General features: G+C 43.9%; 1 protein-coding gene across 1 annotated transcript in view; it reads left to right on the top strand.

Moving 5' to 3' along the window:
• XRCC2 (X-ray repair cross complementing 2) overlaps positions 1–24,241 on the top strand; it is a 164,938-nt gene that overhangs the window by 125,552 nt on the left and 15,145 nt on the right. Inside the window, exon 5 of the mRNA XM_019930301.3 lies at positions 15,240–15,444. The gene's annotated coding sequence lies outside the window, so the exon portion shown is untranslated. The remainder of the gene's footprint in view (positions 1–15,239; positions 15,445–24,241) is intronic.

Here is a 24,241-nt window from a genome sequence, read left to right as displayed (position 1 = left end):
TTTTGTTGTTGTGATTCACCTGTGGATGTCCTTCTCACATTATCATAGTTTATATATATTTTTAAAATTGAAGGGCTTCCCTGGTGGCGCAGTGGTTAAGGATCCGTCTGCCAAGGCAGGGGACACGGGTTCAAGCCCTGGTCCGGGAAGATCCCACATTGCTGCGCAGCAGCTAAGCCTATGCACCACAACTACTGAGCCTGCGCTCTAGAGCCCACGAGCCACAACTACTGAAGCCCGTGCCCTCTAGAGCCCACGAGCCACAACTAGTGAGCCTGTGTGCTGCAGCTTTTGGAGCCCGGGTGCCTAGAGCCCGTGCTCCGCAGCAAGAGAAGCCACTGCAATGAGAAGCCACAACAAAGAGTTGCCCCGCTCGCCGCAGCTTAGAGAAAGCCTGCGTGCAGCAACAAAGACCCAACGCAGCCAAAAATAAATAAATAAATTTTTAAAAATTGAAGTATAATTGATTTACAGTGCTTTCTGTTGTACAGCAAAGTGATTCAAATATACATATATATTCTTTTTTAGATTCTTTTCCATTACAGTTTATTACAATATATTGAATGTAGTTCCCTGTGCTATATACAGTAGGACCTTGTTGTTTATTGATTTTTTATATCGCTCATATCACCATAGTTTATAAATTCCTCGAGTTTGGGCTCTGACTTCTACTTCCTTTTTAACTACAGAAGTGGTTCAAACAGTCTCCACCGTACAGCTAGTTCAACAAGGCAGTTCAGGAGAAAGCCTGAGGGTCCTCCTTCCTGGCTGCTGGTAATGAATAAGTCGTACTTTTCCCATTTGGTGCCCCCCTCCGTCAGCACTGCCCCTTGCCGTGGCCTCCCGGCTGCTATGCCTTGTCCTCAACGAGCACACCCAGAGCACCTGGCTCTCTCTGGCGTCCACCTCTTCCGTGATTGCTTCCCAAGGCACACTAACCTCCTCACCCAAGTGCAGTAGCACAAAAATACCAGAAAATAAGCATCCAGAGAAAAACTTTGCTGCAGACGCGGAGAGACATTGCAGAGGGCAGCCTGGGAGTGTGCGGGGAGCTCGTAGGAAAAGGTGGTGCTGGGCCAGCGCCCCTAAAGCAGTGCTTGCTCTCCACCCTCTAGATGGTCTTGCCTACTGGATGCAGGGTTGTTGTTTTTCTTTTTTTTATTGAAGTATAGTTGATTTACAATGTTGTGTTAGTTTCAGGTGAACAGCAAAGTGATTCGGTTACACATACATACATATCTATTTTTTTCAGATTCTTTGCCGTTATAGGTTATTACAAAACTTGAGGATAGTTACTTGTTGCTTATCTATTTTATGTAGAGTAGTTTGTATCTGTTAATTCCAAACTCCTAATTTATCCCTCCTCCCCTTCCTCTTTGGTGACCATAAGTTTGTTCTCTATGTTTATGTCTGTGGGTCTATTTCTGTTTTGTATAAGAGTTCGTTTGTTTTTTTGTTTTTTAGATTCCACACATAAGCGATACCATATGATATTTGTCTTTCTCTGTCTGGCTTATTTCACTTAGTATGATAATCTCTAGTCCATCCATATTGCTGCAAATCGCATTATTTCATTCTTTTTTATTGCTGAGTAATAATAGTTCATTGTATACATGTACCACATCTTCTTTATCCATTCATCTGTCGATGGACATTTAGGTTGCTTCCAGCACGTATTTATTTGACTTTGCAATTTTAAGGGAGTGATTAGGCTGTATAGACTCTGGATCCCTCCTGCCTGGGTTTGAATCTCAACTTCATCCCTTACAAACTGCGTGAACCTTGACCAAGTTCCTTCACTCTCTCTGCTTCCTTTCTTCATCTGTAAAATGGGGATAACTGCAGAATCTTCCTGACTGGGTTGTTGTTAAGATTACATGAGTTAATAAAAGAAAAATTATTTAAGACATTACTTACCTTTCAGTAACAGCAATTTATCATCATCATCATCATGGAAATGGAATGATATCCTCCCCAGAAATAAAACAAAATTTTACACACACAAATATATATATTCGCCTCTGTCCTGTAGTCCACCTAAAATTGTAATCTCTGTGCTTACTAGACACATCGTTATACATTGGTTATCTTCAGTTCTAATAACTTCCTCTCGTATATGTTTTGTTCTGTTTTGTTTAATTTTTTGGCCGTGCTGCACGGTATGTGGGATCTTAGTTCCCCAACCAGGGGTTGAACCCATACCCCCTGCGTTGGAAGCGCAGAGTCTTAACCACTGGACTGCAGGGAAGTCTCCTCTCATATATGTTTTAAATTTCTTTCCTTTTTATTTTGCCTTGAGTATAGATAAGAAGTTATTCAAAGTAGGGATAGGAAGAAAATCTTTAAAATTCCTGATGACCCTTATTCTATTTTATTTTTATTGTATAAACTTGGTAACTCAAGAATTTTTGCTTTGGTTTGAATTTTTTAATTCAAGATAACATAAGTCCACACGTTTTTATTGTAGAAGATTCAAACATAACACAAGCCTATGGAAAAAAAAATGTGAGTGTCCCTCTGTACCCCTGTCCCCACCCCAGAGTTAGTGGCCTCCTCACCTGGGGTGACTTGCAGTCCACTTTTTGTGTCCTACATGGATAGAGCTTAGCTTTTTCCTATACATAACATTATCTGTATACTGATCTTTCAACTTGCTCTTTCCACTTAGTATATCTCATATATAGCCTTCCATATCAGGATTGACTGATTGATAGATAGATATTACTGCTTTAACTACCCTTAGATTCATAGATATTTGTTTCCAATTGTTGCTATTGTAAGCAAATGCTGCAATGAACATCCTCGTGCATATAGATTTGCATCATTGTTTTACATTTTATTTATTTATATGCTACTTACTACTAAAAAGGATTTTTAAAAGCTAAAAATTACTTTCTAAGTTGAATCCAAATCGAAAAGATGCCAGTTGTGATTTTAGATAACAGGAGTGGGGGGAATCAAGTGAATGTCAGGAAATTCATAAGCGAATTGAGCGAAATGCTAATTTGGAGAGGGTAAAACAGATGGGGCTTTGTAATACGGGATCCAAAGGCTTCTGGAGACACATGTTTGAATTAGGAGATGCAGCATGAGCCTTCCTGGCAGCAGAAATTGAAAGCAAAGGGATGTTAAATTGATTTTTCTTCCCAAACAAGTCCTCCCACCAAATCATCTTTCATCATTCTAATTTTAAGTAGCAACAAGAATGTTGTACACATTTAAAATAAATGAATGTCATTTAATGAAGTTTTTATTTATGCACATTTTCCTTTTTTATAAATAGTTTCCTACTTTTTCTATCTCTTCATTTCTAATGTTAATACTCTCCTCAGTATTAGAAGTATTTGTATTAGTATTTGATGAGAACTTTGATGTATTAGTATTTGTATTAGTATTTGATGAGAACCTTGATGAGTATTAGTATTTGATGAGAACTTTGCCCTGTCCTCCACACTAGCCAATTTAGAAAAAGGGATGAAGTCTGTCACCTGATATTACTCCCCACAGGGAGATATTCACCCTTAAAAAATCTATCCAAAGGCATACAGAACAGACTCAATCAAATGCATGCCTTCCACCTACTCCCAAACTCTATAAAGAGATGTCTGGTAGAGACGTCACCCTAATGGGAATTCCTTCCAAGAGTCAGTAAGGCCAGAGTGTGAACTAAACACCATACTCTAAGGATACACAATAAGTTCCCGTAAGGATGATGCCAGTGGTGATGATGTTGGGGAAAGGGCGATGGGAAAGGACATTTGAGAGAAATCAGTTAACAGTCAAACTGGATTTCTTTTTAATTGAAGTATAGTTGACTTACAGTGTCATGTAACTTTCAGGGGTACAGCATTCAGATATATATATATATATATATATATATATATATATATATATATATATGTTATTTTTCAGATTCTTTTCCCTTGTAGGTTATTACAAAATATTACAAAATATTGAGTATAGTTCTCTGTGGTATACAGCTATATGGTACAAATGGGATTTAAATACAAGGGAGGGACAAATACCTTCTTTCATTATTGGACTTTTTCTACAATTAAGTTGAATCATTTGTCACTTGAGTCTCCTTACCCTCCCCCCCCCACAGTCACTCCCTCTGTGCATGACCGGAGGTCCCCAGGCACTATCCCTGCTCTGGGACCTGCTCCGCCCCTTTCAAATCACACCATTAGGCAACGAGTCACTCCTGCCTCTTGTTCTCAAGGTCTTCCCTTCCTAAGGACTGTGGCCCTGGGGTGGCCAACCTCAGTCATCTTCAAGCCAAACTCATCTGAGCCATCGCAGCAGGACGCTCTCAGCATCACTCCCATCTGATGTCTGGGTCTTTGCTGGGCACCTGCAGCAAACCCCTCTGTGCTGGGATCTTAGTTCAATTGTAAAATCGGTATTACTAAACTGTAGCTCCTCTTCCTTGTCCCCAGTCATTATGGTAATGACAACGCTCACCTAAAGCACCTCGGGACACTTGAAAGAGAGGCTGTGCCTGCGGGCGCACCAGCGCTGGGGGTGTGCTGCCGCCCCCCAGCCTGCAAGAGCAGACCAGTCTGATGTCAGGTATTCTGCAAGCAGGGGCTATCACCCTGGCAGCCAGAAATCAGCCGTGGTTTACACCACAGAAAGCATCAAACACAGCAAATCAGGGCCTTTAAAAAAAAAAAGATGCATTCCAGGGAGTTCCCGGCCGTCCAGTGGTCAGGCCTCCGCATTTTCACTGCCGAGGGCCCAGGTTCAGTCCCTGGTGGGGAAACTAAGATCCCGCAAGCTTTGCAGGGTGGCCAAAAAAAAAAGCATTCCAGAGAGCTATTTATTTAAAATTATCAGCACATCACTGGTTATGTCTACGTCATTGAGACAACTTTCTAAACTTGCTTCTCAGTGATAACTACAGTGACCATGGAAACACGGATGGGCCAGGGGAGCCGGCAATCCTTTTGAGACTATATTTTCAAAGAGGCAACCCTCTTCTGGTGAAATAAGCTAGAAGCAAACAAGGAAGTGTGGGCCCTGAAGGGAACTGCTGTAAAGCTCTAGACGGTTCCTCTAGAAGGTTGCTGGCTGGCTCTGGCACCGGCTCGTGAAGTCGTCCTTTAGCACAGTTGACCGGGATCTTCCCTTCATGCGAAGCTATAAAACCAGCAGAAGGAACCCGGGTGCTTCTGAGCTAATTATGGAAGGCAGTGGCGGAGGGACCAGCTCCGTCCAGTTTCAGTTAACTCCGCAAGTGGGACACAGGCCCTCTGTCTCCTAAACTGATACGTCACATGGTTTCAATGTTCCTATTTCTGCTTTGGGAGAAACTTAACAAAAAAACAGTTTTAGGTAGGAAAAAAAAGAAAGAAAACTGCAGTGGGGACAGGGCTTCAATGCCAGCTAGACTAGAATGAGACATAGATGTTTGGCTGTCTGTTCTGAATTTCTCTCTCTTGTGCACATATTCTTTCAAGAGCAGTTGCACAGAGAATGGTAGGGATGTGGGCTTAGAGTCAGGCTGGTTAGGACTCTACTCCACCCACTGGGGCAGGCATCTTACTCCTTCTCTGCCTCAATTTCCTTATCTGTAAGATGGGGACAGTAGTAACACCTGGCCTTCCAGGCTTGTTGTGAAGATTAAAGAAGGAATCCCGCAAAAGGCTGGCTGCAGGAGCATGCAGTGAGGGCAGTGACACAGGGCCCCCTGCTCAAAAGCCCCCCGCCCCCGCACTGGGGATGAATGCTCTGGGTCATCTCCTTGCAATTCTTATGTTATTTCACCTTTGGAATATCTGTTTTGTAAGTGAAGTCCCATGGGACAGGAGCAAGCGCCAGGGTGGGGCTGCCCTCCCACGTGGTCCGCCCCTCCCACCCCCTGGAGTAAGTTCCCGGCGCCCCTGCCCCAGTGCCCACCAGCAGCGAGGGCATGTGCCCCACCGTGTCTGGGACCAGGGCCTGGCAGCGTCCGTTCTGCCCCAGGCTGGCAGTGCCCACTCCTGGTCCAGAAGCCCAGAGTATGCAGGGACAGAGGCTGCAAAGCCCGGGGGGGGTCACCTGTCTGCCAGGGATTGGGTGTAGGCTGCCCTGCCCCCACCCAGGGCAGTGCTTTGGTTTGGCCGCTGGTGGGAGGGGGATTCAGCAGCTGGTAGAAGTGGGTGTGGATATTGACTGTCAGGACAGGGGCCCCGGGCACCTGGGAGGGTCTACACTGCCTCAGGAGAGTGGCCTTAAATAAAGAATGAAAATCGTCAGGACAGGCCTGGAGACTGACCACAGAAGAAAGGAACATGCTTAATGTCTTAGTACCTTTAACAGCACGTTTCCCCTTCTCTTTTTTTTTTTTTTTTTTTTTTTGCGGTACGCGGGCCTCTCACTGTTGTGGCCTCTCCCGTTGCAGAGCACAGGCTCCGGACGCGCAGGCTCAGCGGCCATGGTTCACCGGCCCAGCCGCTCCGCGGCATGTGGGATCTTCCCGGACCGGGACACGAACCCGCGTACCCCGCATCGGCAGGCAGACTCTCAACCACTGCGCCACCAGGGAAGCCCTCCCATTCTTTCTGAACAGGAGCTCCATATTTTCATTCTGCCCTGGGCCCTGCAAGTTATGTTGCCAGTTCTGCTGAGCACAGTACCTAACACACCCCAGCACAATGAAAGTTAGCTGTTATAATAATTATTATCATACATAGGTTCCATGTGGAGTCATGGGTCTGACAGGCCTTTTCCCATCCTGACATGTAAAGGTTAAGGGGCATGTCTGTTCAGGGTCCCTCGGGGCCTCATACAGCCCCCCTCCCACTAATACGGATGCCCGCAGTCACAGAAGACAACATCCATCACGGAGATGACTTTTCTCATTGATTCTGACAGGTTAAACCACCACTTTCTGTCAAATAGCCAAGCACTAAAGCTTTCTTGAATCTCTACAGGGGAAATGGAGGGGGGGGCAGTCTGTCTACCTGGATCTAGAGACATCCACCACCCAGGAGTCCTTTAAAAGGAAACTGGGCTCCAAGTGAGGCCCTGTGGACGCTAAGTGGTGTCAGAGCTGGTGCACAGGGTGAAGCTCAGCTGCACTCTGCTCCTTGGCCCTGACCATCATTCAGCCTCAGTTCCTTATTAGAAACGGTGACAGCAAATGTGCTATTAGAGCAGGATTTCCGACTTCATTGGAAAACCAGAGGCGTAATCCCTAGAGGTGTTGTTTTTTCCCTAATCCCTGTCACGAACTGTGTGTGTATGTAAAATACCAGGTCACAAATGACAAAACATTTCTGAAATTAAAATGTTGGTCCCTTAGGGTGTGTTCTTCTATGTCTTATGATTTTTTTAAAAAATATTTATTTATTCTGGCTGCACTGGGTCTTAGTTGTGGCATTTGGACTTCTTAGTTGCGGCATGCATGCAGGATCTAGGTCCCTGACCAGGGATCAAACCCGGCCCCCCTGCATTGGGAGCGCGGAGTCTTACCCACTGGACCACCAGGGAAGCCCCTGTCTTCTGCTTTTTTAAAAATTCGGTTTATGTCACTCTTCCAATGTAAACATTCCCTTTAAAAGCTGTAAGTCTTTAGATGTTCTTCAATATTTATTTATATGAGAGTTTCAGTTAAATTTCTTAGTAGCTATTTTATTTCGATTTAGTCTCCTTTGCAAATCCTGTAACAGTACAGCTGCCATTTTTCTAAACATTCACAGTAAGAAGAGTAATTTGTTGAAAATATCAAGGGTTTTAGAGACAGGCAGAGCTAATTGAAATCCAAGCTTTTCCACGGATTAGGAAGTTGATTAATGTGTCAGGAAAGTAGAGATAATAACACCTGCTTGTAGCAGGGAGGGTGAGGGTCAGCTGCAACGGAGCAAGCACCCCCAACAGTGGCTTAAGTAGAGAGAGAACCTTTTCTCTCTCAGGTAAAATGCCAGGTAGGTGCTAAGGCAGGTGTGGCACTCCATGGTGTTTAGGACACAGACTCCTTCTACCAGCTTCTGTGCTGAGCATTGCCAAGTTGGCCTCATGGGTCCAAGCTGGCTGCTTCAGCTCCTGTGTTCTCCTCTGCAAGTTGGTTGGAAGCAAAGAGTAAAAAGGCCAGTTTCTAGAAGCTCTTCTAAATGTAAGAGGTGCTGAGCTGGGACTTCCCTGGCGGTCCAGTGGTTAAGACTCCGCACTTTCGCTGCCGAGGGTGCGGGTTCAGTCCCTGGTCGGCGAACTAAGATCCCACATGCTGCGTGGTGCGGCCAAAAAAAAAAGAGGAGCTGAGCAATGTAGTTTCACAGCCTTGCGTCCAGCAAAAAATCAGGGATTCTGTTGCTAGAAAAGAAAAGGGGTGGGGTAGGGTGGGGAGGGATAAATTAGGAGTTTGGGATTAACAGATACACACTACTATATATAAAATAAACAACAGGACCTACCGTATAGCACAGGGAACTATATTCAATATCTTGTGATAACCTATAATGGAAAAGAATCTGAAAAAGTATATATATATATATAAATGTGTATAACTGAACACTTTGCTGTACAACTGAAACTAACACAACACTAAGTCAACTATACTCTAATAAGATGTTGTTTGTTTTGAAAAAAGAAAAAGAAAAGGAACACATATATTGGGAAGAACTCATTTAGATTATATCTGTAAAATACTGCTATGGAGCTATACAAAGATAGTCACACGCAGAACAGTAATCTTTATTATTATCACTATATGTATTTCTGCTGCCCTTAAACATACAATGAAATTCTGACAAGAAGTCGGCTGTCATTCTTACTTCTGTTCCTTTGGACACACCATGTCATCTTCTCTCACTGCTCTTAGATTTCCTCTTTTACACTAGTTTTATGTGCCTTTATTATGATGGGCCTCCGTGCTTCAGCAGCGCCTGATTCCCCCGTATGTGAGATTTTTAGTTTCTTTTGCTTGGGGTTCGTTGTGCTTCCTGAGTCTCTGGGATTGGTTTTGATCAAATTCAGAAAATTTTTGGCCATTCTTTCTTTGTCCCTTCTTCTCTTCTCTCTGCTTGAGGACTCCACTTCCATGTATCTTAGATCATTTGAAGCTTTCCCACTTACTGATGTTCTGTTCATTTTTTAAAGAATTTTTACTCTTTGTGTTTTATTTTGGATTGTTTCTATTGATGTCTTCAAGTTCACTAATCTTTTCTCCTGTAGTATCTGATCTTCCAGCATGTTTTTTATCTCAGATGTTGTAGTTTTCATCTCTCCACATTTGATTTCAGTCTTTTTTATTTCTCTTATGTCTCTCTTATGTCTCTCTCATGCTCTTGTTTTCCTCAACCTTCTTGAACATATAGAATTCTGTTGTAGTAACCGTTTTAACGTGCTTGTCTTCTACATCCATGTTGTCATGGCTGGTGACTTTCCCTCACTATTGGCCATTTTATCCTGTTTTTCATATGCCTGGTAATTCTTTATTACGTGCTAAACATTGTGGATTTTACCTTGTTGGTGCTGGATGGTCTTTTTTTTTTTTAATATTCTTTATCTTTGTTCTGAGACACAGGTAAGTTGCTTGGGAACAGTTTGATCCTCCTGAGGCTTTATCAGATAGGATCAGAGCAGCTGTTAGCCTCAGGCTGATTTTTCTCCACTTCTGAGGTAATCTCTGGGTTCTCCACCTGATGCCCCTTATGTTACGATGTTTTTTTCGCTGGCTGGTGGGAGCACCACCTGTTCCTGGGCTTCTGTGGTCTTGGATTCTTCTGTCTGCTCCTTTCAGATAGTTCTTTCCCTGGCGTCAGGCAGTTGTCTCACCTGCATGCGCTGGTCGGTGAGGTCAGCAAGGGGACTCTGCAGATCCCTGAAGGTCTGGCTCTGAGCAGCAATCTCCTCCCCAGCACTCCGTGTCCAAACTCTGTCTTGGCTTCTCTGGACTTTCAACTCTATATCCTCAATTTAGAGAGACTTCTGAATTCTCCAGCTCCCAGTTACAGCAGTACTCACAGCAGGCTCTCCGCATATCTGACGCCCTCTGGACACCTGCACACCAGCCTCAGCTTGCCTGCGTCCTGGAGACTGCTTCCCAGAGCCCTCCTGACATGACAGCAGGCACTCTGGGCTTCCAGCTTGCAGCAGCCCCCTGGTTGCCCGTGCGTGCACCCCCTCTGTGCCCACCTGTCATTCACCCAACAGCAGTGGCTTGCCATGCCCTGCAGGGTTTCTTCTTGTCTGGAGACTGTGACCAGACCTGGCCCAAGCAAACCCGGAACTTCTCAGCCATCCAGTGGGCTACAACCATCCCTTCTTCAACGAGGTCTGAAGCCCCTTCCAAGTAGGTCCTTTAGGGCATCTTTTAGAGCTTTCTTCCCATCTTAGTTTACTCTCCTATCATGGCCTAATAAGCCTTTACATTAAACTTTCCCTGCTGAAGTTATTGTGTGCCTTCTGTCTCCTGGTTGTCCCTAGATTGATAGAGACACTCATTTTTTTCATAAGTCGATCTTGAATCTGGCATCATTGCTGAATCTCTCATTAGTTCCAATATCTTGTTGATTTTGTTGGCTTTTTAATAGAGATGATTTTATGTCATTTCAAATAGTGACAGTTTTGATACTCCTCTTCCTCTTCTTGTACCTTTTCCATCCAGCTCCGCTCCTGTGGTGTTGGCCAGCTGGGATACTTGTCATGTTCCCCTTCTTAAAAGAATGCATCTAGGGCTTCCCTGGTGGCACAGTGGTTAAGAATCTGCCTGCCAGTGCAGGGGACACGCGTTCGAGCCCTGGTCCAGGAAGATCCCACATGCCACGGAGCAACTAAGCCCGTGCGCCACAACTACTGAGCCTGCATGCCACAACTACTGAAGCCCACTCACCTAGAACCTGTGCTCCTCAACATGAGAAGCCACCACAGTGAGAAGCCCTGGCACCACAACGAAGAGTAGTCCCTACTCACCGCAACTAGAGAAAGCCCACACGCAGCCATGAAGACCCATTGCAGCCAAATAAATAAATAAATATTAAATAAATAAATAAAATTTATCTATCACCTAGAATATCTGCTATAGATTTTTGGTAGCAGGTTAATGAAGTTTCTTTCTATTCCTAATTTTATAATAATGTTTTTAATCACAAATGGGTATTAAATTTTTCACATGCTTTTTCTGAAGCTTTTGAGATACCCTGAGGATTTTCTCCTTTAGACTAACGCAAACTGATTGATAGATATTCCCCTATCTGGGGGAAGGACAAGGACTTCAATAAACTGTGGAGGAGATTACAGTTAATAGTTTCTAAAATTGCCTTGTCTCGTAATCCATAGCTGAAGAATCTAGGAAGTTATAACCTATTCAAGAAGAAAGAGGTTCTGCTCTATTTAGGATCTACACATGCTTTAAGGTCTGATTCTTGATTGTAATATATCAGCTGGGAATAGCTTTTATTTCAAAAAAGTCTCTACTATAACAGTACAGTATAATAGCTAACACTTGGAAGTTCAGATTATTTTTTCCAGAATAATACTCAACAACAGGGAAATTTTACTTTTTTAATCAAAAAGCCTTGATTACAAAAGCAAGGCATGCTTCTTGCATAAAAATCAAGGCAATTGTCAAGGTCCAAAGTAAAAATGGAAAGTCTCGAACCTCCTCTTTCTTCCCCTATTCCTGTTACGAAGGGTGGTTTATTTATTTATTTATTTTAAATAAATTTGTTTATTTTTGGCTGCGTTGGGTCTTTGTTGCTGCGCGCAGGCTTTTCTCTAGTTGTAGTGAGCAGGGGCTACTCTTCGTTGCAGTGCGTGGGCTTCTCATTGTGGTGGGTGGCTTCTCTTGTTGCAGAGCACGGGCTCTAGGCGTGCGGGCTCAATAGCTGTGGCTCACGGGCTCTAGAGCGCAGGCTCAGTAGTTGAGGTGCACGGACTTAGTTGCTCCACGGCATGTGGGATCTTTCTGGACCAGGACTCGAACCCATGTCCCCTGCATTGACAGGCGGATTCTTAACCACTGCGCCACCAGGGAAGCCCCGAAGGGTGGTTTATAACCTAGAATTTTGGAAAACCTTTTTTACTCTGCCAGTTTTACAATATTACACATCAATTTTCTGAAAATTGAATAGATATTATAGCAAAGAATATGTATGTTAAAAAAGTAAGGAAAGCTCTACATAGTAATTCTTTTTAAAATTTTAAGGTATCATCTCTCTTGAACTCTTCTTTCTTTTTTTTTAACATCTTTATTGGAGGATAATTGCTTTACAATGTTGTGTTAGTTTCTGCTCTATAATAAAGTGAATCAACTATATATATACATATATCCCCATATCCCCTCCCTCTTGCATCTCTCCCACCCTCCCTATCCCACCCCTCTAGGTGGTCACAAAGCACCGAGCTGATCTCCCTGTTCTACATGGCTGCTTCCCACTAGCTATTTTACATTTGGTAGTGTATATATGTCCATGTCGCTCTCTCACTTCATCCCAGTTTACCCTTCCCCCTCCCCATGTCCTCAAGTCCATTCTCTATGTCTGCGTCTTTATTCCTGTCCTGACCCTGAACTCTTATTTTCTATATGATAGTGTAGCCCAGAGGTAGGTAAAGAGGAGAAAAGTTTGAGATTTCCTCCTCTTGAAAAAATTCTTAATTACCTTTTCAATTTCCCAAGGAAGCCTGAAAGTAATTTTTGTGTGAGAGAAATAGAGTGGTACCTTGCTTGCATTGGTATGAGAAGTGATAGCGTTCCCTAGAGGGGAAGTAGAAGGGTAAATATAGCAGAGGGGGAAATTCAACAGTACTCAGAGTCCTCCTGTACAAGCCCCTCACAGTATGAGTTCATTATTTTGTTTGAAGTATTGTGATGTCCCCAAACTTTAGATAGACTCAAAGTCTTATGCAGTTATGAAGAATACAAGCCGACGATAAATAATTTAGGATTCGCTGACACTTTGGGTTTACCCATGCTGCTGTAAACACTGCAGTAAGATAGAAGCCAAGATTTGTCAGTGAATGCTCTGAGTAGTGTCAACCCCATTATAAACACTGAAATCAATGTTAAACCAGAGCAGCAGCAAACCCGACAGCCAATGAACCCTTGCTCCATAGCCTTTAATTAGTGATGAGACGATAGGAACTTTGAGCCCGGGCTCGAGGCAAAAGGTTTGGGAAACATGCTAGAGTTTGCCGCTAGTCTCCATTACCCAGCTGCCTTCTTGTCATGTTCAGAAAGAGGATAGGACAATAGCTGGAAGGAAAGCAAAAAAATAGGAAGGTGTTTGAAAGACTCCCAGATTATGGTGGAGGATCCACAAGATCAGTTGTGGGGTTTTGTGTTTTTTTAAATAAACTTTTGGAACTTCCCTGGTGGTCTAGAGGTTAGGACTCCATGCTTTCACTGCCGAGGCCCTGGGTTTGATCCCTGGTCGGGGAACTAAGATGCCGCAAGCCGTGTGGTGTGGCCAAAAAAATATATATATATATTTTATTGAAGGATAGGATAGTTGATTTACAATGTTGTGTTGATTTCTGCTGAATAGCAAAGTGATTTTCATTTGTACATATATATATGCATTCTTTTTCATATTCTTTTCCATTATGTTTTATCACAGGATATTGAATATAGTTCCCAGTAGGACCTTGTTGTTTATCCATTCTCTATATAATAGTTTGCATCTGGTAATCCCAAACTCCCAATCCATCCCTCCCCAAGCCCCCCAAGATCAATTTTTATTCCCAAATTATTTATTTATTAACCAGGTGATCTTAGACAAGTCAGACATAATGACTCTCAGCCTCAGTTTCTTCAACTTTATTTTTTTTTATTTATTTTTTTTTTTAATTTTTTTTGTGGTATGCGGGCCTCTCACTGTTGTGGCCTCTCCCGTTGCAGAGCACAGGCTCCGGACGCGCAGGCTCAGCGGCCATGGTTCACGGGCCCAGCCGCTCCGCGGCATATGGGATCCTCCCGGACCGGGTCACGAGCCCGTGTCCCCTGCATCGGCAGGCAGACTCCCAACCACTGCGCCACCAGCGAAGGCCTCTTCAACTTTAAAATTGGGGTAAGGGACTCCCCTGGTGGCGCAGTGGTTAAGAATCAGCCCGCCAACACAGGGGACACGGGTTTGAGCCCTGGTCGGGGAAGATCCCACATGCCGCGGAGCAACTAAGCCCATGCGCTACAACTACTGAGCCTGCACTCTAGAGCCTGAGAGCCACAACTACTCCGAGTGCCACAACTACTGAAGCCCACGCGCCTAGAGCCTGTGCTGCGCAAGGAGAGGAGCCACCGCAATGAGAAGCACGCGCACCGCAACGAAGAGTAGCCCCGGCTTGCTGCAACTAGAGAAAGCCCGTGTGCAGCAACAGAGACCCAACGCAGCCAAAAATAAAAATATCAAATAAATAAATTTATTTTTTAAAAAATTGGGGTAAGAATTCCTGACTAGATCACTGAGTTGGTGTCAAACTCAAAGGAGATAATGTTTGAATATGGAAATGTTTGTAATATATGAATTGCCACACGATCAAAGGGTAACACTACTAAATCCTACTGACGCCCTTCTACGTAGTACATTTCTTAAACTTGCCTCAAACTGCTCACTTTGAGTACGCCATGTTTTTCCCACCAGGGACCTGACTGACACAGTCTATGTTAAAAATTTTATTTTTATCCTAACACAATGAGGAGCCATTGAACCGTTTAAAGTAGAGGGGAAATGATCACATCTGCATTTAGAAAAGATCATTCTGGTACTTCCCTGGAGGTCCAGTGGTTAGGACTCGATGCTTCCATTGCAAGGGGTGTGGGTTCGATCCCTGGCTGGGGAACTAAGATCCCACATGGCGTGTAACGCAGCCAAAAAACAAAAACAAAAACCAACAACAACAACAAAAATAGACATTTGTTGAGTCCATCTTTGTGCAACATAGTCCAGAAACGTCCGTCTCCACCAGGAATTTGTAAAGATCCATAAGGCTACATCCTCTCCTGGATAGAAGCCTCGTTGAAAAATGTGTGTCCTCAGCTGGGAATCCCATTCTGTAATACTTTACTAACACTAAAAATCAATCAACTGTATTTGGTAGATGTAGGGTTCTGAAGCTCAGAATCTTCTTGGAAAGTAGTGGGTAGCAGGCTGTTGGCTCCAGCTAATGGAGCACTTGCTTCATTTCAAGGATGACTGACAGTGATGTTGTTGCTTCCCTGGAGGTGCTGAATTTCCTCTGGGTGCTCTGGTCCTTGATTCTTTCAAATAAACCACAATAACTTCAACTGCACAATCTTCACTCCAATATTCTCTGTGCAGATGGCGTCAAATTCGATGGTCGACTCATCACAGGTGGGAGCAGTGGGCTCGGCAGCAGGGGCGGATCCAGCTGCCTTTGTGTTCTTCCGCAGTGGCTCCGATGTGGCTGTAATCCTGATTAGCGCGGGAAGTCACCATGGGAGCGAAGGCCTCCTTCCACATCCGGTTCATGGAGAAAGCAGGGAGGAGCTTAAATCGTGTTCAAGTGAGTCCCTTCTGAACGGCTTTCCCTGAGGCTTTTCCTTCCTGTCCTGGGTAGAACATCTGCAGAGTGACGAGGCCAACCTAGCTGCACGGGAATCTAAGGACAGGAGCATTTCCCCTACCTCTACTGGAGGGGAAGGCAAGGGGGTGGGGGTTATGAATGACACAGGGAACCAATCCACAGAGTCTGCTACAATTAAAAAGCAAAGTAAATAGACGTGACTTCCTGTCGCTAAAGGAAAAATGCTAATAGCATCTTCTTGCTCTTCCATCTGAGGAAAAAAAACCAAAAACACAAAACTTTAAGGCATATATTATTATATACGAATTTGTATGATGTTTTAAAAATTGTTATACAAGTGGATCATGCTGTTTTGCATTTTGTGCTATTCATTTAATAATATATCTTTAAGCACTTCTAACTTTGCATATACAGATCTACTTTATTGTATAGATGGACCATGCATAAGTTATCTAACCAGTGCCTTGTTGCTGGATACTTTGCTGGTGTCCAGGGTTTTACTGTTAAAATGAACATCCTGGTGGAATTTTGATAACTGTTGCCCAGTTGATCTTCCGTACGGTTGCACAAGGCTGCGGTCCCACCAACTGTGGATGAGAGTGCTTGTTTCACCACACCACTGCCACTGCTGGCTATTATCGAGGGCTTATATTTTTTCCAATTTGGTAAGTAAGTGAGTGTAAATATGTAAGTTATTTGTGACTCCTCAATGATAGTTGAGGTTAAGCATTTTCTAGTGTGAGTGAAAAAAATGTTGCTGTCATATCAGTAAACAAAGGATATTGCAGCCATCGAGCCGTTGCATTACAGCCGCCCAGACAGTGAGCCCTGAGGGAACTCAGGATGGAAACAGGATGCCCGACATCTAGCCATCAGCCACTGCAGCCAGCCCCGAGGATGCGCCCTGAGGAGATTCAGGATGAGAAAGCACAGGATGCTGGCCCCAGAGAGCTGGGTGCAGAGCAAAGGAATGATTTCAGTGAGCCCAGACTTTTGCATCCTCCCATACATAGAAAAGCGCTAAATTCCTTAACTTGAGATGTCTGGTTTTCTTTAATCAATAGTAATCTTTTGAAGTTCCAACTACCTGGTCTTTTTTGCAAAAGCTCCTCTATATCCTGGTTCCTCCATCTCTTCAAAGCAGTCCCTCACAGCTATCTGAGAGCGTGCGTCCCAGGCTTAAGTCCTCAGGTTTGTCCACCAAACAAAACAGAATTCTCAGCTTTTAGGTTGTGCATTTTTTTTCAGTCTACGCTAGTTATTGTGCTTTTGCATTTCCCCCACTAAATACCGATGCTAGAGTGAAGCTCCATGACAGTGGGGATTTTTGATATTCTTTTGTTCATTGCTTTATTCCCAGAGCCTAGAAGAGTGCTTGGCACATACTAGGCACTCAGTCAACATTTATTAGGTAAATGAATGGAGACTTGCCATACATATCCTTTGTGTATTTTCTATTGAAGTTTGCCCTCCTTCCTACCAGCACCCCAATCCACTCATATTTAAATGACCAGAAATTTTCTATTTCCATCTCAAACTTCTTCTGAGCTCCTGAATAGTTACTTATCTATTTGACAGACAAGTGTACACTGTAAATGACAGATGACTCAACACAAAAAAGCTTAAATAATAAAGGGATTTAGAGTCTCATAACGAGAAGTCGTGAGCTGGGGTGACTCCAGGGTGGTCAATGCAGTGACTGCCATATTCCCAGGAACCTGGGAGCTGCCAGGTTCTTTTCTGCCGTCCTCAGTGTACTGCCTGGCTCTCTCCAGGCATCACATCCTCACACAGGAAGATCAGAGGGAGAGGAAGGATCATTGTTTCCTTGTGTCTCTTTTAAGAGGTAAGAAACCGGGGCTTTCCTGGTGGCGCAGTGGTTGAGAGTCTGCCTGCCGCTGCAGGGGACGCGGGTTCGTGCCCCGGTCCGGGAAGATCCCACATGCCGCGGAGCGGCTGGGCCCGTGAGCCATGGCCGCTGAGCCTGCGCGTCCGGAGCCTGTGCTCCGCAATGGGAGAGGCCACAACAGTGAGAGGCCCGCGTACCACACACACACACACAAAAATAGAGATAAGAAACTTGCCCCAGAAGCACCTTCAGCAGATTTCTCTCTCCTCGCATTGAGCCACATGCCTTAATCCAATCACTGAGACTAGAAATGTAATTATTGTGATTTGCTTAGGTTATTTAGGATTTCTCTTTCAGGAGGTAAATAGGGCCAGAATTTAGTGAAGACATAACCAGAAGGAAAGAATGGTGACTTATAGTAAAGAAAAAGAAGGATGGGGGCTGGGTAGGAAACCTGTAGTATCTTCTGCAGTCTTTTTCACATCCAACCCAATTACCATGTTTTAGGGATTTTTAACATCTCCTGAAAAGTGTGCTTCCTTTCACCTCCACAGCTACCTGTTCTAGTTATCTTTTGAGCATAGCAAACCACCTCAGTACTGGAGCTTAAAAGAGAAATTTATTATGGTTATAATATTTATTATGGTTATAGTATTTATAATTTATAATAATATAATAAATTAATAAATGTAATATAATTTAATATAATAAATATAATTTATTAAATATAATAAATTATATTTATTTATAATTTATTATGGTGTCAATTGTGTATCCCTCAAATTCATATGTTGAAGTGTTCACCCCCAGTATCTCAGAATGTGACATGATCTGGAAATAAGGTCTTTATATAACACTTTATTTTTATTTTTTTAAACTTATTTATTTTTAGCTGCGTTGGGTCTCAGTTGCAGCACATGGGATCTTTCATTGCAGCCCACGGACTTCTCTCTAGTTGTGGTGTGTGGACTCCAGAGCATGCGGGCTCAGTAGTTTTGGCACGTGGGCTCTCTAGTTGTGGCGTGTGGGCTCTGTAGTTGCAGCACGCGGGCTTAGTTGCCCCACGGCATGTGGGATCTTAGTTCCCCGACCAGGGATCGAACCCACGTCCCCTGCATTGGAAGGTGGATTCTTAACCACTGGACCACCAGGAAAGCCCCTGGAAATGAGGTCTTAATAGAGGTAATCAAGTTAAACCGAGCTCATCAGAGTAGGCCCTAATCCAATATGACCAGTGTTCTGTTAAAAAGGGGACATTTGGACACAGAGCCATGCATAGAGGGAGGATGATATGAAGAGTGAGAAGATGGCCATCTACAGGCCAAGAGAGATGCCTGGAGCAGATCCTCTCTCACAGCCACAGGAGGAGCTAACCCTGTTGACATCTTGGTTAAGACTCCTAGCCCCCAGAACCACAAGACAATACATTTCTGTTGTTTAAGTGCCCAGTTTGTTAGTAACAGCAGCCCTCATAGGCTAGGACAGCTAGTGTCTCTTGTGGCCGGTAGGTGGAGTGGGCTCAGCAGGGTGGCTCTTGCTGAGAACTGGAGAACAGAAGGTTGACTGCACTGGTCTAAGACAGGGCCCGTGCACGGCTGTGGGAGGGGAGCTCAGCTGTGGCCGTCAGGTGGAGGCCCCCTCATCCCTCTCCACAGGACGTGCGCTGCTTACAGGACGGCAGCCGAGTGCCAAGAGCAAGACTACAGAAGGCAGGCGGTGGAAGTTGCCAGTGGAAGTGAAGGTGTTTGCACGTAACTGGCACAGTGTCCCTTCCACCATATTGCATCAGTCAAAGCGATCCCACTATGCCCACCTAGGCTCGAGGGGGTGGAGAAAGAAACAGAGACGTGACCAGTGCAGAAGAGTGGGGGGCACTACTGAGCTCATCTTCAGAAAGTATCCTCTGCCACCTGCTGAAGTCCCAGCCACAGTCCCTTTCCTTGACTGTTTGAGGCTCCCCCATTTATTCTTCCAATCTTCTCTGCAGTAGAGTCAGAATGATCTTTTTCTTTTCTTGCTTTCTTTTTTTTTTTATCTTGGCCGCACGGCAAGTCTTCCGGGATCTTAGTTCCCTGACCAGGGATGGAACCCGGCCCCCTGTGGTCTTAACCACTGGACCTCCAGGGAAGTCCCTGTTGTTCCTGCTTTAATAGGTAATATAATCCGAGGAAAGGGAGAGGGAGGCACAGAGGAAGGAGGCGGGGAAGGAGGGGACCAAGGTCCATGTGTGTCACCACACTGACCACTAAGATTGATGGATTGCTCAATCTCACAGGACGTTCTCTGAAAAGCTACATAATCTACATTTCAGGATAATCTTTCCAGGGCAGAAAGAGGGAAGAATTTGTCCACTGAGTCCAGAGTCCCACCTCCAGGGCTGTATGTGCCTTTGGTGCTGAGCAGGGCCAGCTCGCAGCATCGACAAGGAGCCCCTAGGGACAGAAGCTGGGAGGTGCTGTGAGGGCATGAAGGTGATCAAGGCCCTTGCAGGCCTGACTGTAGGAACAGGAGCAAGAAGCAGATGGGTCAGGAGGATGGGAGGCAGCATACAAGTGTCTGATGCATGAGTCTTCTTTCGTCATCGCGGCATGGGAGCATGGGAGATCTTAACTGGGATGAAACCCGGGTCCTCCGCAGTGAAAACACCGAGTCGCAACCACTGGACCGCCAGGGAATTCCCTCACTGTCTTGGAATCTGTATGCGTTTCTGAAGGCTGTCTTAACAAATTATCACAAACTGGCGGACTTACATTCAGTAGGAAGCCAGCAGGGTTGGTTCCTTCTCAGGCGCTGAGAGGGAGAGTCTGTTCCACGTCCTTCTGCTTGCTGTTCCTCGGCCTGCAGCTGCAGGATTCCAGCCTCTGTTCTGTCTTCACATGGCATTTTCCTCTCTGTGTGCGTCTGTCTCTGCATCTCTTCTCATCTTGTAAGGTTGCCAGTCGTATTGGATTAAGGGCTCACCCTATTCCAGAATGACCTCATCTTAGTTTGACTAATTACATCTGTAATGACCCTGTTTGCAAATAAGGTCACATTCTGAGGTTATGAGAAGGACGTGAATTGAGGGGGTTGGGAGACACTATTCAACACAGTACAATATGCTTATGTATTTTTTTTTTTTTTTTTTTTTTTTTGCGGTACATGGACCTCTCACTGTTGCGGCCTCTCCCATTGCAGAGCACAGGCTCCGGACGCGCAGGCTCAGCGGCCATGGCTCACGGGCCCAGCCGCTCCGCGGCATGTGGGATCTTCCCGGACTGGGGCATGAACCCGCGTCCCCTGCATCGGCAGGCGGACTCTCAACCACTGCGCCACCAGGGAAGCCCTGTTTATGTATTTTTTTAACTAAACTGTGTTATTTAGAAATTGAAAATTTTAAAATGTTACCAAAACACAAACCTCCCCAAAGGAAAGTCATGTTGGATGTGAGGGTGGTATGGTTCCTTCACCTGTCACCCCACTGCTTGCCTGCACAGGTTTCATCCACCCGAATGGACACAAACTCTCCTTTCTCTTATCGTTCCTAGTATAAGCCCCATTGTCAAGGATCTATGAATGGCTTAGTCTCCTACTAATATCTGCCAGATTTTTGTTTCTAACTAATGTTTCAGACAAAAATTAGTCTACTTAATGGAGTTGGCAAAATAGTTTGGAAAAAAATCCTAGAAGCAGTCACCTAGACCAGTGGTTCTCAAAGTGTGGACTCTAGACCAGCAGTAGCAGCACCACCTGGGAACTTGTAAGAAATGCAGATTCAGAAGCACTGAATTGGGAAATCGGGTAGAGCAAGCCCTCCAGGTGGCTGTGATGCACGTGCAGGTTTGAGAACCTCTGGCCTAGATCAGCTACGTACTACATGACGGTAGGATCCCGCTTAAAGCTGGAGGAGAACTCTTCATATTACAATTTGGACTTCTTCCCATCCAATATGAAAACCATTTGCGATATAATATATGTTTCTGCTGAAGCAGAAAGTTCTCAATGAAAAGGTTTCACGTGTTTGGTTTCAGGACACTTTATACTGTTAAAAATTCCTGAGTCCCCAAGGAGATTTGTTTATGTAGGTTATATTTATCAATATTAGAAATTAAAATTGAGAAAAATTTAATACCTTTGTTTATTAACTCATTTTATTTATTTATTTACTTAAAATTTATTTATTTATTTGTTTTTGGCTGCGTTGGATCTTCGTTGCTGCGTGCGGGCTTTCTCTAGTTGCGGTGAGCGGGAGCTACTCTTTGTTGCGGTGTGTGGTCTTCTCATTGCGATGGCTTCACTTGTTGTGGAGCATGGGCTCTAGGCACGTGGGCTTCAGTAGTTGTGTCATGCGGGCTCAACAGTTGTGGCTCGCGGGCTCAACAGTTGTGGCTCGCAGGCTCTAGAGTGCAGGCTCAGTAGTTGTGGTGCATGGGCTTAGTTGCTCCGCGGCATGTGGGACCTTCCTGGACCAGGGATCGAACCTGTGTCCCCTGCATTGGCAGGCGGATTCCTAACCACTGCGCTACCAGGGAAGCCCTATTAACTCATTTTAAAGCAACAATAATAAACCCCTGGCATGTTAATTTAAATAACACATTTTATGAAAAATAATGTTTTCCAAAACAAGAAAATATTGAGAAGAGTGGCATTGTTTTAGAGTTTTGTAAATCTTTCTGCTACCTGGTTTAATAGAAGACAGCTGGATTCTCATATCTGCATTCAATCTACTGCAGTATGATGTTTTGGGCTGAATTATAAGAAAATCTGGCCTCACACAGATACATAGTTGCAAAGAGAGGACCTCACAGACCCCGTAAAAGGGTCTCCGGGATCCCAGGGGTCCTCTGACCACACACTGAGAACTGCTGTGCTATATAGAAGGGTACATCTTAATAAAACTGGGACAGTGGAAAGATTTACCCTGAGAGCTTTGTGTTAATAACTGTTCACAATTCAGTCATTTTCATGATACTACAATTGGAGGTTGGAAAATTCTCTACTTGTCAATTCTTCCCCATTTCCAGCACAGCATAAAAATATACTTAAATATCTTAAATAGTAAAATGAAATAAAGGGCTAAATTTATCATTTAAAATAACAGTTGTTTGGGAATTCCCTGGTGGTCCAGTGATTAGGACCTGGCTCTTCCACAGCCGTTGCAAGGGGCACGGGTTCAATCCCTGATCGGGGAACTAAGATCTTGCAAACCTTGCGGCACGGCCAAAAAAATAAAATAAAAATAAAATACAGTCATTGGTATTTAATGGAGAAACTGTGTCTAATCATTTCTCTGACAATTAAAATTATGAATAAATGTATATATATTTTTCAATCTGTAAGTTAAGTAAGACATATTCAGACATAAACTGTGATTCACAGTTTAAACATTTATTTTTAAAATATATGAATTGAGGGACTTCCCTGGTGGCACAGTGGTTGAGAATCCGCCTGCCAATGCAGGCGACACGGGTTTGAGCCCTGGTCCGGGAAGAGCCCACATGCCGCGGAGCAACTAAGCCCATGCACCACAACTACTGAGCCTGTGCTCTAGAGCCCGCGAACCACAACTACTGAGCCCGCGTGCGTAGAGCCTGTGCTCCGCAACAAGAGAAGCCACTGCAACTAGAGAAAGCCTGCGCACAGCAACTAAGACCCAACGCAGCCAAAAAAAAAAAAAAATTTATTTAAAAAATAAAATTAAATATATGAATTGAAAAATAAAAAATAAAATTGTAGACCTAAACAGGATAAAGATAAAAAAGACAACTTCTTTAGCAGCTAAGGAAACTACCTCAGCAAGGTTCAAATACTTGACCAATTTAATTTACAAATTAGTTGAAACTCAGCTTATTTATTTTTATTTATTTTTTATTTTAAGTTTTTTAACATCTTTATTGGAGTATAATTGCTTTACAATGTGTGTTAGTTTCTGCTTTATAACAAAGTGAATCAGTTATACATATACATATGTTCCTATATCTCTTCCCTCTTGCGTCTCCCTCCCTCCCACCCTCCCTATCCCACCCCTCTAGGTGGTCACAAAGCACCGAGCTGATCACCCTGTGCTATGCAGCTACTTCCCACTAGCTATCTATTTTACGTTTGGTAGTGTATATATGTCCATGCCACTCTCTCACTTTGTCACTTCCCCCTCCCCATATCCTCAAGTCCATTCTCTAGTAGGCCTGCGTCTTTATTCCCATCTTGCCCCTAGGTTCTCCATGAGCATTTTTTTTTCTTAGATTCCATATATATGTGTTAGCATACGGTATTTGTTTTTCTCTTCCTGACTTACTTCACTCTGTATGACAGACTCTAGGTCCATCCACCTCACTACAAATAACTCAATTTTGTTTCTTTTTATGGCTGAGTAATATTCCATTGTATATATGTGCCACATCTTCTTTATCCATTCATCTGTTGATGGACACTTAGGTTGCTTCCATGTCCTGGCTATTGTAAACAGAGCTGCAATGAACATTTTGGTACATGTCTCTTTTTGAATTATGGTTTTCTCAGGGTATATGCCCAGTAGTGGGATTGCTGGGTCATATGGTAGTTCTATTTTTAGTTTTTTAAGGAACCTACATACTGTTTTCCATAGTGACTGTATCAATTTAAATTCCCACCAACAGTGCAAGAGGGTTCCCTTTTCTCTACACCCTCTCCAGCATTTATTGTTTGTAGATTTTTTGATGATGGCCATTCTGACCGGTGTGAGATGTTATCTCATTGTAGTTTTGATTTGCATTTCTCTAATGATTAATGATGTTGAGCATTCTTTCATGTGTTTGTTGGCAGTCTGTATATATTCTTTGGAGAAATGTCTATTTAGGTTTTCTGCCCATTTTTGGATTGGGTTGTTTGTTTTTTTGATATTGAGCTGCATATGCTGCTTGTAAATTTTGAAGATTAATCCTTTGTCAGTTGCTTCATTTGCAAATATTT

The sequence above is a fragment of the Tursiops truncatus genome, chromosome 9, assembly GCF_011762595.2.
Source record: "Tursiops truncatus isolate mTurTru1 chromosome 9, mTurTru1.mat.Y, whole genome shotgun sequence".
Taxonomy (NCBI): domain Eukaryota; kingdom Metazoa; phylum Chordata; class Mammalia; order Artiodactyla; family Delphinidae; genus Tursiops; species Tursiops truncatus.
The sequence above is the reverse complement of the archived record's forward strand: the minus strand, read 5'-3'. Positions and strand labels throughout refer to the sequence as shown.